The following is a 14433-nucleotide window of genomic DNA, read 5'->3' as shown; positions in this document are numbered from 1 at the left end:
ACTGAATTTAATTTTATATTATCATTTTTATTTTTCCAAATCGTATTTTAGAATGCCCCTCCCATTCTTTAACTTCGTTTTTCTTTACTTTGAAATTCTTCTTTGAGACATATATAATTTCCTCCAATTTTAGTACAAAATGGAGAAAAAAAAAAAACTACCTGTAAAATCTCAGTAACAATGGCGAGGTCCAGATTAAGTTAGAAATTAAACAATTTATTTCTCAGCTGCAGTTTCAGCAGTGAAAATTCTTTTAAGGGAAACTCATAATTCACTTCTTTAAATCAATAGCTGACTTTCTATGTATAACATCACGAATAAAGAAATAAAATTAACTGTTATGTTTGCTTTAGTGAATAAGCTATTTTACTTTAGTGTATGTTTCTAGTTCCCAGCTTAGATGAAAATAACTTAAAGGACATTAAAGTTACTCATATCAGGTTCTAATTATTGTAATATTAAATCTGAGAAGTCTCATTTCATAAAAATTTCACAGAAAGCATAAAAGAAATAAATAAAATATAAAAACAAAGTCCATAATGGTAGCACACATTTTTGCAAAATAATGATGTAGCTAAGCACAGTTTTACTGTGATCATTACACTGCTCCTCTTTCTCATCACTCTATGAAAAACGGAATTGGTACATTCAATACATAGATTTTCAGACACTGTTCTAAGATCTGGGATTCTAAGCCTCCTTGCCTGCACATCACTTCCTAATATCACTAAACTCAGTTCAAAGTATGATACCAACTTCGAAATTCGCTAAAAATTTTCATAATTTTTTTAATTTATCGTCTCACTAAAAATCCTCATACTTTTTGTGTATAACTCTACCACCACCATAAAATTTGATCAACGGAATCACCTGCATAAAAGCTTCAATCGCACCTGGGATCCTTATGCGGAAACTGAAAATCTAATAATTAAGTCTCTTATCAGCGAGCACAGATTCCAACCGTGGCAATGTGAAGTCCATCAGCTTAACTTAGATGACAGTTCCTTTTGTAACTACGTTGCACGATTTAATTACAGAGCTTTTTGCCAACTCTCTCGAAAATCAGTTCAAGCCAACCGTTTTTCCAGCTAACAACCCTCTGGATCAAGAAATTACGAACTTCATGACTGATGGGATTTCCTTCCCAAAGAATATCACACTTTACCTCTCCACCTGAAGACCTTATGCAGCTCGTTAAGTTAGATAAATTAATTACTAATATATTTCCACATATTTGCTTTAATTCCCACATCTAATGATGAACTCGCAATGCGAAATTAATTTTCTCATAGCATGGACCTGCTGACAAAATTCGTGTGACTTCAACCTTCCTGATTCGCCACTATAATGCTTCTGATTCATCAGCTGAACATAAATGCATTGTTCTGGCCCCTTCTGCCCCATAATTATCTTCTCCTTTCCGATCAGCAGATGGAGCCACATGTGCGACCTGCTTCCAGTTCTCACCGTTGTTTTCTATGTAGCGGATGGCTTTTGTGTTGTGGACGTTGATGGATAACGTGTCCTCGCTTCCTACCTTATTTCTGTGATCTTTCCTGGGAAATTCTGTTAGCGAACTATCAATTTTGTCATGGCCTTCGGTGACCCTCGAAAGAGCTTGTAAGAGGTATTTTATAATAGTTGCATGGCAGCATACAACTAGTTCCAAGTTCCAGTTGTACTGCTGATGTTAATGGAAATTGCTTTTCATTGGCATTACTTTCCATTAACTTGCATTACTTTCCATTTATTACTTTTCAATTTGAGTTTTACAAATTTCATTCCCCACTTTTAGAGGGTTTAAGAATGATTTTCCCTTTTATTTCAACTTAACTGATTTTTTTTTCTTATTATACATATTAAATTTCATTTGATCTGAATAGTCTCATTCTACAGTAGCTATTTATAGACTTTTATATGAAGATTCAAGCACTGTTTAATGTGTTAATATTCACACTTTAATTTGTTTTGCTCCAATATAATGTACTTCAAAGAAGTTTACCCACATTTGCGCTGTGTACATTCATTATTCATTTTATATTCCTCATTTTCTAACTCCTTCATAAATTAATGCTTTCCTACCCTACTCACAACTTCCTCTGTATAAAAGTGCAAGAAATTGTATCCTTAGTGATAACTCAACAATAATTTTTAAAATATAGAATTTAATCATCATTCATATTTTTATTAACTTTGAATACTTGTACATATATTTAGCCACTTATCCATTTTTAATCTTGTATTAATCCTTTTAGGTGCATTTTTATCAAAAATCAAAGATTATAAATACCTGAGTAAACTGGTTCACAAAATGCATGAATAAAATAATAATGCTTCATTAAGCACGAACAAAAGTAAGAAATTATCACAGATGGCAGTATATTGGTGAAGATCAGCTCAATTTTACTATTGTTACAGTAAGCACCACACATGCTAACAGGTGTTTTACATGAAAATTGGGAATCCTTGGATGAAAAGAAGCCCACAGAAGAAGTTTCTCCACTATTCAACAGGAATGGACTGGGAGCTGCGTCATTAGTTCTGAGAAAAATTTTGAAAGTTAATGTGAAATCCAGACTGAGGAGAAAATTAATACAGACAATAGTTCTGCCCTCTAAAAATTTAGCTTTCCCATTTTTACCCAATAAAGGATGTAATACTGAGGATTTTCTCCCCTTAATTCTACTCCAAATGCTGGTAATACATTCATTGATTTATCCTGAATTTTAGAGATCAGCCTGTTTGTCCTGTGTATGATTATGTACAAAGTTTCAAAGAACTCTTTAAATAACTAGACCAGATAATTCTCGTTCACATGCAGGGAAGGGGGGAAAAACACAAATCATGAATTTTATGACATGTATTTATTATAATAAAATGCCTTCTAATAAGAATATTGTATTTCATGAGTCATGAAACTGCAGTCACAGTGAATTCATGCAGTTGCATATTTATATTTACTTTTTTTTTTTTGGCTAAAAAGCCCTTCAAAATGTTAAAAGATATAAATGATTCATTTTTTACACATACAGTACACTCCCGATTATCTGCGGAATTGGGTGGCGTGGACGCCACGGATAACAAAAATGGCGGATAATCCGCAAAAAGATAAACGGGTATAGCAAAAGAGCAAACGGTCATTCCAACTTTGAAAAATCGTTTTATGTACAATAAAACGTAAAATAAACAGCAGGAAATGTTTAACTAACGCTTAATATTTTAGTATATCACTCTAAACCAACCTAAAATGCATTTTGTTAATGAAAATACAAAAGTGCTTTGTATACTTACGAGAGGCGTCAAGGATACACAGAAAATTTAATACATATGTACTGTTTTAATACTGTAATGTATTATGCAATTACAAAAGCATAACTGTAAAGCATAACAAAAGCATAACTGTAAAGCATAACAAAAGCATAACTGTAAATGCAAAAGCATAACTGTAATCTTTTTGAAGAAATCAGTCATTTGTGTTTGCTTCTTGCTTTGGAAGCATTTTCTCTTGATCCGAGATTGCATTTTTCGTAGCATAAGTTTCTCAGCCAACTTTGCGTCATCTTGTTCTTCCAAATAGCTCAGCAGTCCATCGACTTGTTGCAAAGCCGCTTCGTGATTCTTCCGCATCTGCACAGTGGGCTCTTCTTCGCCTTCACTTCACTGTCCTTCATTATCGGTCTCTCTCCTTGCTTTCTTCACAATTTCGTCATCTGCCAAGCATTCGAAGCCAGGTTCGTTGACTTCACACTCCAACCACTCATTAATGTTTTCAGCATCAAAGTTCTCACCACTTGGAACTATTTTCATCATATCAGCAAGAGTTGCCATGGGCATGTTTACATCCCATGAAGTCCAATTTCTCGAATTCCAGGTCGCTGCTTAAAACGAGTCAACCAGCCAGAAGACGCATCAAAATATCCTTTCAGGCCTAAACACTCAAAAAAGTTTTTGCCTCTCCTGCAATGATAGGACCATTTACAGGAGTACCCTCTTTTCAAACATGAGCTAAACACTATGTCAATGCCGTGTCTAGCTCATCAAAGGCACAACTCTTCATAGTTTTTCACGTTTTCATTGCGGAAGCACTGTCCAACATTGATGCAAAGTTCACCAGATTGTCTTTTTGCTTTAGAATGTCACGTACTGCTGTTTCTACGATTCCGTAATCCAATTCCATCTCTTGCCTTGTTGCGCCGTTTGCGACTTTGGTAATTAATTATAGTTTTGGCGCAATTCTCAACACAACCTTCTTTCCTTTTCCTGACATTTTAAATCGGTAGCAAAAAACGCAAAACCAAAAAGCACAAGCACTGAACACAATAAAAGATAAGAAATTAACTCCGACAGGTTCTCAAACACTATCAGGCTTAAACTAACAATGGCGAGTGGGAGGAAGTAGACGTGTCAGTAAGATTAAGACGAGAGAGGGCGGTCGAGCAGGCACTGAAAGGGTGAGTCAGAAATCATTGACTCATCAGAGGTGAAGTTTCCAAGAATGCCGGAGATATTTTTGCCATAAATAAGCACGATGTTAGCAAATTTAACTTTTCACTCAGTTTTCTGAACATTTTCATTTTCTTTGCTTTAAGCTTGTTAAAAAAAAAAAAAAAAAACTGTGTACAGCAAGTGTGTATAATCGGGAGTCAACTGTATAACACACCTTATTTCTTTCACATTCTGCTTATTGTTATTAATAAGAAAAATATTTTAAAGTTGAGCAATTTATTCAAAATATAATGGAAACGAAGCAACGTAAGTTTTTGGACACTAAAAAATGCCATTTGCATTTAATAAAACTCAAAAAAGAAAAACACAGCCAGAATTTCTCACAATGCCTCCAAACATTATTCATTCTTTTATCATGATCAAATTCCCACATTCCAATTTTGCTTTTATCAGTTTCAGCAATCACACCAGAAGCTCCAATCATATTCTCATACACATACTTTTCCACAAAAGCTCTTCCAATCCATGACACACATCACCAAGACATCTCAAAAGAAATTACATCACAAATGTCCAGATCTTTGCTGAGCTCTTTCAATGGAACTCCACAACTTCTCAACCAACTTTATGTGAGCCCCAGAAATAGGGTCTTTAAATGCCACACTATGACTGACTGAAAGACAATTACATGCTTTTCAGCAATATCAGACAATTATAGTAACCTGCTTTATGTTCCTGTTCATAAATTCAAAGAAGGGGGGAACATCACACTCCCTTTTAGTGCCAAGAAACACCCAGGCTCCATTCACTCATTTATCACACTGAAATTTCCACTTTTCATACTTGCTTTCATGAATTTCAACAATCACACCTGTACCTAAAATCATACTTTGATTTACACACATTATGACTCGTACTTCTCTGCTAAAACTTCTCCACTGTGTGATATATTTTGCGATGCTTTTGCCTCAAAACAAATAAAATCACACGAGGTAAGTTCCATGCACGATCTGACTGACTGAAAGACAATTACATGCCTTCTAGATATGCCAGACAATTACAGGAACCTGCCTTATGTTCTTCTTCATAACTTTAAAGAAGAGAGGAAAAAATCACCCTCCCTTTTAAGTGCCAACAAACATCCATTCACTCTTATCACTATGAAATTTCCACCGTTTTCAAACTTCCTTTCATGAATTTCAACAATCAAAACAGCACCCTCAATCACATTATTTTCACTCACATATATTTCTATTTTCACTTCTCTCCTAAATCTCTTGCATCTGTGTCACATATCGGCAAAGCTTCAATATGAAATTAAATCATGCCTGCCCAGTTCTATGCAAAAAAAACTTTAATGAAGATCCACAAGCCTTCCGTGAATTTTGTGTGAACCCTAAGAACAGAACCTTACATATCACATTATCACACCTTACATGTGACACAGACAATGAAGAATGTCTTCTTTCCTTGTAAGAATCTGAGACATTTACAGGACCTTGCCTTATATTTTTCTGTATAACTTGAAAAACAGTTTTCTTCAATTCTTTCCAGAACCTCAAAAAATATTTTTTTTTTAAATTGTCAGTCATTTACGGTTTATATCTTGTTATGGTTAAATTTTAGCTTTTTAAACTTGCTTTCGTCAGTCTTAAAAATCCCATTACAACCTCCAATCATGCTGTTTTTCATCATCACACACACATTCCTACACATAACTCTTTGGAAAATGTCATCCAGTCTGTGACAAAATTTTCAAAGTAATTTACATCAAAACAAATTAAACAATCGATGGCTTTTGTACCCATGTATTACCAACTGCACTCTCTCCAAACCAGGCATATTTAATCATGGACATTCTAACATGATGCCCATTCATTTTGCTATTATGAAACTTCCCAGAATAACCATTATTCATTTTTCCCCCCTACTAAGTATATCGCATTCTTCTATACAAAATATTAGCTTTATTTGGAATGAAATCCATTGCCGTACGTGGCAATTAAGTAAAGGTAACACAGAAAACATTTAAAAAATGACTTTTGGGGCATAATGTAAAATCAGAAAGCTTTCAGATTTTTTTTAATATATTTCCTTTCATTATGTTTTTTTTTTTTTTTTTTTTAATTTTATTTTGTTATGCATGTTTTGTATTTTTATGCAAAACACACATAAAAATTTTAATTTAATAATGCGTCTTTTTGTGCTCTTAAGGTCCTATTGTTACTTTTTTTTATTCTTCCCCGACACCAGTTGTTGCATTATTTTCTTCCTTCATGTTCGTACGGGGTTCGTGAGGATTTGGAGTGAATAATGGAGACACTTGATGAAGTATTGAAACACACTTTATTTGCCAATGTCAGGACAGCTCCAAAACACGTTTTACAGTCGTCGATGAACTACTATAAAAACGATCAGCCAGCGACACAGCCTTCAGGTTATCAGGCACAGTGTTGCACAGCTCCACGTACTCTCAAGGCTCTCCACACTACAACTCACGATGCACTCGAGAACACACGAGCACAGCTCCCGACTCTTCGGTTCAGTCGTTTCCGGAGCTAACATGCTCTCTCGATGATGCACTAACCCTGATACACTAACAGACTCCTTCAGTGCACTTGATGACCCACTTGGCACTCGCTGCTCGGCTGTCAACTCAATCGAATCCACAGGGATTGACTCGCTAGACGAGACACCAATTCGATACTAACTCGCACTCTAGACGAGGCACACACACTCGCCCTCTCGATAAAGCACACACTAACTGACTGCGGACCAGCAGGTTTTATAGTTTTTGGCTTGTGTTCGGGAACATTCTGGGCTAAACTGGTAAGAATTCGTTCCAGAAAGTTCTCCATCCGTCCATGGTATATCGCCAAATTGGGCGATTTCTCACCAAATGTGGCAACCCTGAAACTGCTTTGCGGACAAGCCATCTTACCGCGCTTGCACATTTTGTAACAATATTATTCATCATCTTAAGGTCACAAATTTTTGATTATTTCATAAATCACTATATCATATTTTCAGTTTTATAATTCCTACATGTCATCTTATCAGATTTAAACTGATGATGTAATATCGAGAAAAATCTCAAATCTAGAATGCCTGAAGTTATGACCAATCCAGGTCTTGAACTTTCTAATGTACCAGAACCTGTATGATGCTGCAGCAAAACAAATTCAAAATGGTATCTAAATGGTATGCAATATCTACAAATTCCTCAATATTTAACACATTCAGATTCAACAAAGATACTTTTGCTACCGAATGGTGAAGGCATAATATTTTGGGTATCTTTTACTGCCTCCAAATTAAAAAACTTAAAATTTTCGTAACAAACACTATGGATATACAAAATACAAAAGTTTCCTAAATGAATATACAACATATATGAACATACAAATATGAATAAGAATATGAAAATACAAAAGTTTCCTAATGACCTAAGACCTAAAAATAACTGCACAATAACTCAAATAAAAAAATTCTTCTAGGTTAAATATCCAAATAAAAGTTCTATGTGCTCATTTATAGAATTGCATATATAGAAGAACTGCACACATATTGGCAAAATTCCTCCATATTCTGTGCACTTAATGAGTTGCCCAACATGTAAACACTTACCCAACATGTAAAATGAGTTGCAAAACAGAATAAGGAAAGAATATAACTCTTGAAAAGTAATTTTCAATGGGTAGAAAAATTGAACCTCATGCCAGAGCATACATTAAAGTGCAATTTTAGCTAAAATATATTCAATTAATTAGTCCTTTAATTGTCCATTCTTCTTAAACGTAAAATGCAGCCTCCAATGCCCAAACATTTAAGTTATATCTTAATAAATTATACAACTTAAAAAATTCTTTTATTATTTATAAAAATTCGCAGTATGTGACAGAAATAAGCAATATTATATGTGTTGAAAAATAAATCATTTATTTCTTTTAACATTTTCTAGGGCTGTTTAGCAAAAAGAAGTAAACCTAAATACTTAAAAAGAAGTGAAAGCCACTGCACGAATTCACTGTGGCTGCAGTTTCATGAACAATGAAATACAATATTCTTACAATTTATTTTATTCTTATTAAATACATACCATAAAATTCATGATTTGTGTTCCCTCCCTCACTGCATGTGAACGACAATTGTCTGTTCTACTGATTTAAAGAGATCTTTGAAACATCACATAATCATACACAGGACAAACAGACAAATCTCTAAAATTCAGGATAAATTAATGAATGTAACAAGCATTTGGAATAGAATTGGAAGGGGATCCTCAATACCAATATCTTTTATTGGGTAAAAATAGCAAAAGATTAATTTTTAGATGGCAGAATTATCGTCTGTATTAATTTTCTCCTCAGTCTGGATTTCATAGGAACTTCCAAAATTTTCCTCAATAATAATGCTAATGATTGCAGATTCTAGACCATTCCTGCTGGATAGTGGAGAAATGTCTTCTGTGGGGCAAAGAATTCCAAACTTCCATGTAAAATACTTGTTAACATCTGTGGTGCTTACTGTAACAACAGTAAAACTGAGCTGAGCCTCACCAATTTATTGCCATCAGGTGATAATTTCTTACTTTTGTTCATGCTTAATTAAGCATTATTATTTTATTTTATTCATGCATTTCATGAACCAATTTACTCAGGTATTTATAATCTTTGATTTTTGATCAGAATGCACCTAAAAGGATTAAAAATGGATTAGTAGCTAAATATATGTACAAATGTTCAATGTTAATAAAAACCAATGATGAGTAAATTCTATATTTTGAAAACTATCATTATCATTATGGTTGTCGATTTTCACAATCAGCATTTTTGTTCATAAAAAAATTTGCATCATTTGGTGTATGGAAATCAATAATTAACCAGAGTTCAGTGCGCTTTTCAGGATACAATTACTTGCAATTTTATAATAGGAAAATATTTTCCTTGCTAAAAAATTAAAAACTAAGACATATGTTGTTTACCAAATCACCAAGTTTACCAAATCTGCAATGCTTACACCAATACCGGTGTCAATGATGGCCTAGGTTCTATCCTCCTCGTTCGGAATGATTTTAACTCTTTACAGGTCCAGTTGGCTAGGATCTGTGAGACATTCACACCTGGTTTTGTCAAAGAAAGAAGTCTAAATAAAAAATTGAAAGTCTAAATAAAAAATTGATATCTTTAATTCAGATGCTAATTTTTACATCACATTATATTTACTTATGTCAACCAAATGAACTAATTTTAAGCCATAAACTTAGTAGTTAAGATGTACTATATTACTCTAGCAGCAGTATGTACTATATTACTCAATAATTTCTAACAAAATTATTGAGGCCCTCGGTAAAACTGAAACAGTCTATAATCAATAAAAATTTTGCAACGAAATCAAATGATGGTCACAAGGGTCCTCCATTATTTCTTGGCTTTGTATAGTACCTCATTTAGTTTCAATCTTAACATGTTACAACACGTTAAATATACAACAGAATTACTTACATTCAATGAGTTTGAAATCAGTTCTCGAAGAAAGATTTCTTTATTGGAATAGAAGGTGTTGATGCTGATGCTCAATGAGTGGCCTTCTCAGCTTGGAATGCAAACTTTTCCGCATCATTGTGATCATCCTGCATACAAACTTCGTTCTTGTCTTGGCATCTAAAATAAAAATTAAAAATTTCAGCCATTTTGCCTCATGCAATTTTCTGATCATGTATCAGTTATTTTGTATCAGATATTAAATACTAATGAACATTCATCCACTAATTTATAAACTTTGTTTTACTTCTGTACATTTACCAGTGTACAGAAATAATTTTCTCAATATAATTGTTTTCACATTTATCTAAAAGCATTTGTTTGCTGATCATTAAAAATAAGTTAATACGTTTCAACTACAAGCAGTAAAAGAACAAAAACGAACATGACGTGAATGAATTATTTTCATCAACTTCACATATTGTGTTAACAGAAAAAGAAAGCCAACACTTTAAACTATGACAAATTTGGAATAATTGTAAAAAATATTGCAAAGTCATGTTAAAGACTTCAAACAGCCTCTGTTAGTAACATTAAGGGTAATATCGAACTTCCTACCAAACAACTGTATTCCTCAGTATCATGAGATTTTGTCCCTCAATTGATATTAACGCTCTTGCGTCATGCTTGTTTGCTCAATCGCTCTTCCATCATGCTTGTTTGCTGGTCACTCATAATCAGCTTGAGCTTTGAAAAGCTTCGTTCAGCAGATGCGACAGTTACTGGAAATGTCAAAGCTATAAGCAATGCAACAGAGACGTTTGGGAAAGAATTTAATGAACTGCAGATTTTTAAAAGCAGCAGTACTCTGTTGCACTAAACCTGTTAAGTTGCCCAATTCAGCACATGAATCATGAGCATCAACATCCGACCCAGTAATTTTATCTGTTAAGGTAACGCTCAGAACATCACAGATCAGTTTCGCTCATTCCTGTAATGCATCGGAAATTGAGCAAGAAATCAAACTTGTCATAACTCTTTAGCTGCATCTTGGGCCAAATCGAAACCTGTTTCTTTGTAGGATTTCAGGAAGTATATTGTGTTCTGAATACAATTCAAAGTGAAATCAAATTGCATAGCCTTACTTTACAACATTTTGCTCACAATATTAACTTTCTCCAAGAGATAGTACCCTATTATTAACAATACCCAGAAAGGGTAGCGTTGAATTTGGTTTGCCAAACTGGCAGCCTTCATTGTTACCTTTGGGTCCTTTCTCTCGCAGACCTCAATTAATAATGCACCATAAATCAATTCTATCTGAAACCTCACAGATTTAACGGAATCTCTTCGACATTGGCAGCATGTTTCTGAGGTTGGCTTCACTGTAAACAATTTAACATATCGCTTGAGCAAATACCATAACTGAGTTGTTGCAGCAAACAGCAAAAAATCCAAAAAAAGGTCGATAGTAGTAGTCAAAGATTTCACCATATCTCCGAACATTAACCCGTGAGAACCGCATGGAAATTTTCTGCAGCAAATTTAGTTCATCAAGCTTTTTCAAGCATGCTTCTGTCGAACGTGTGCTACTACCTACTGCCAAAAAGCCTACAAATCACAATTTTTGTCACATAAACATTGGCAATTCATATTATCATAGTCATTTGCTCCTGATGGCTTGCATCAGGAGTATAATCTACCATGATGGAGACATATTTGATAGTGTGAGCATCTGCAATTATTTTCTTGAGAACCACTTTGCCCATCAGATGGAGGTGTTCATTTTGGATGTGATTCCCTAGATAATGGTCATGTATCTCAGCATTTCTGATATGTTCTGTCAGCATTTTTGATAAGACAAATCCAGCAAAATTCCTTCCCTGGCCTTTACCTGCACAACTGTTTGTCTGTTTATCACAGATATACATACTTCCAGTTACAAAAATGTTTAATTGACCCAAATACTTTTATTTTGGTATTTTTAAATTTAAGAGATTATAAATTACAAAATCTAACATTTCATTCATTTCTTCGCATTACATTCATTTACATTTTCTTCCTCCCAAAAATTAAGTACATATCATTATTAACATTATTATTGCCCATATCATTATTAACAAAGTGCCACATATGAGACTGACCACCGATACCCACTGAATGAAATGCTGCTTCCAAAATTTTAACTTTCAGAAACTATAAATATTTCATAGCAAAATCAACTAACAATAATCGTATTCGTAACATTAATGACATCCCTACTAACAAGGGGGCTCAGCCCCTGCCACTCTTCAAGCCCTACCACCTTCAATGGATTTAAATAAGCAATCTTGCTGATTTTTCCATCTGGCTGAGGATTTGTAAACGTTAATAGGAAAAGAATTTAAAAAAAATCATTCTTTGGAAAATTCCTAAAATACTTAGCTTTGGAACTTAGTTGTCTAGTAAGCCTAAGAATGGCTAAGACTGGGGCAGGTTCACACTATTGGAGAAAACCTTACATTACCAGCAGCTAAAGATATCGTTTTAACATTATTAAACGAAAAAGGAGCTAATGAAATTAATAATAACACGTTATCAAATGATCTAGTAATTTGATGAATTCATGAAATGGCAAATTCATACCAAAGACACTTGTTCAGAAAGTAAAACACAGCAAGTATTTCGCATTACAGTTGGATGAAAATACTGATATAACGTACTCTGTTCAATTATTAGCTTAAATACGTTTCGAAGATGATAAATGAATTGCCGAAGAGTATTTATTTTGAGAATATCTTCATTACAGAGCAACTGTAAATGATATTTTCCATAATCCAGAATGATCTTAATACTCAAAGCTGCAAACTTCCTGTGCATGCCTAAATGCATTATGCGTAAACGCATAATGCATTTACGAATGCACTTAATACATTTACGCATGCACGTTTAATGTATAACGGACGGTATAAGCTAGGCTAAAATTATCTAATTATCTATTTCAGGTAATGTTGCAGATTGTGTTGTTCCTTAATCTTCAAATTGATCCAGCTTATTATTTTTTTGCAGACTTTTAGAGCAATTTTATAAAAGTAAGCTTGAACTTTCGATTATCTCAAAAAGAGTTTCCGATTCTGGAGCTGCCAAAGGATCTACAAAGTGAAAGCATGTTTCGATGTCCATCAAACAAAAATTGGAATTGCTGCAAAACATGGATAAAGGCATATCCTTTGTTTTCTCTAACCATTCCGAAATCTGTTTATCAATTTCAGGCTGCTCTGCGGGGAGGAAACGTTGCTGCGCGCAATGAACTGGAAGTTGATCTGTCAGCACTATCCTCATCTTCAGGGCAGATGTTTTTATTTTATTCGGCTTATAAGTTCTTACTAAATGTAGTATTTCATCTCTATGTACTTCGTCTTTGATTGATTTAAATCAAATTCCTTGTCATTATAAATATCATGAATAGACATCAAATAGTTTTCTGGTTGCAATTTTCTAATTTTGACTATGCGTAATGTATGCTTTACGCATGCACGCATTGAAAGAAATGTGTAATAAAGTAAATATATATTAAACTTTTTTTGTAAATTTTGATACCCTTTAGATCATAATTGCTCTTTATTTCATAAATTACAGTTTCATATTTTTAATTCTACAATTTCTGTATGCCATCTTACCAGATTTAAATTGATGATCTATAATCCGGAAAAAACCCTAATCCGAAATCCCGACGAGTCCAGATTAAAGACTTTGTACTGTAATTTGTTGTAATTGTCCTATATATGTTTATGCGCTATAAAGATCTCTTTAAATAATTAGGTCAGGTGATGCTTCTTTACACGTGTGTGTGTGGGGGGGGAAATCTCAAATCATGTATTTTATATGGAATACATTAATGACAATAAATTATAATAAAAGTGCTATATATAATTATTCATGAAACTGCATTCAGGGGGAATTCATTTAGTGCCTTACATTTCTTTCTGAATATTCATATTTACAAAATTTATTTGCAAAGCAGCCTTACAAAATGTTAAAAGAATCGAATTCATTTTTATACACATATGTTGCTGCTTCTTTCATTAAAAACCTTGTTTTAAGTACAAAACAATTTCTTAAAAAATATAATGGAAATTCTGTCATTTTAAGTTTTTGGACACAGGAAGATGCCATTTATACTTATGAAAAATGTACAAATAACAGACTAGTTAATCAAATGTGTTTTAGCTCAACATCCCCCTCAGTTTATGCCAATAAATTCTAAAGAAGAAAAACGTGTTGCAGCTTCTTTCAGTGCCTCTAAACGTAGATTCTATTCACTCTTTTACCATGATTAAATTTCCACTTTCCGATTGTGCTTCCACTAATTTCAACAGTTACGCGAAAAACTCTATAATCATATTATTTTTATGCATATACATTTCTACATACACTTCTCTGCGAAAGTTCTTCCTACCCATGACATATTTCTCCTAGACTTGTATCTCAAAAGATTCTGAATCACAAGTGGCCAGTTTCAGTG

The 14433-nt window shown here is 33.7% G+C and overlaps 1 pseudogene across 2 annotated transcripts in view; it reads right to left on the bottom strand.

The window, feature by feature from the left end:
- Positions 1–14433, bottom strand: part of LOC146993052 (ATP-dependent RNA helicase DDX19A pseudogene) — a 51732-nt pseudogene that overhangs the window by 31002 nt on the left and 6297 nt on the right. Inside the window, exons 2-3 of one of the 2 annotated variants that reach the window (XR_015038750.1) lie at positions 9951–10109; positions 6542–9568 (exon numbers count right to left, since the gene is read on the bottom strand). The product of XR_015038750.1 is annotated as an ATP-dependent RNA helicase DDX19A pseudogene, transcript variant X1 (transcript). Of the gene's footprint in view, positions 1–6541; positions 9569–9950; positions 10110–14433 lie in introns of those variants that run through there. The other variant, XR_015038751.1, reaches the window with a different exon arrangement.

Source organism: Stegodyphus dumicola, chromosome X1 (assembly GCF_044657685.1).
Source record: "Stegodyphus dumicola isolate Sdum_Otavi_A_Nest chromosome X1, ASM4465768v1".
NCBI classification, from domain to species: Eukaryota; Metazoa; Arthropoda; class Arachnida; order Araneae; family Eresidae; genus Stegodyphus; species Stegodyphus dumicola.
The sequence above is the reverse complement of the archived record's forward strand: the minus strand, read 5'-3'. Positions and strand labels throughout refer to the sequence as shown.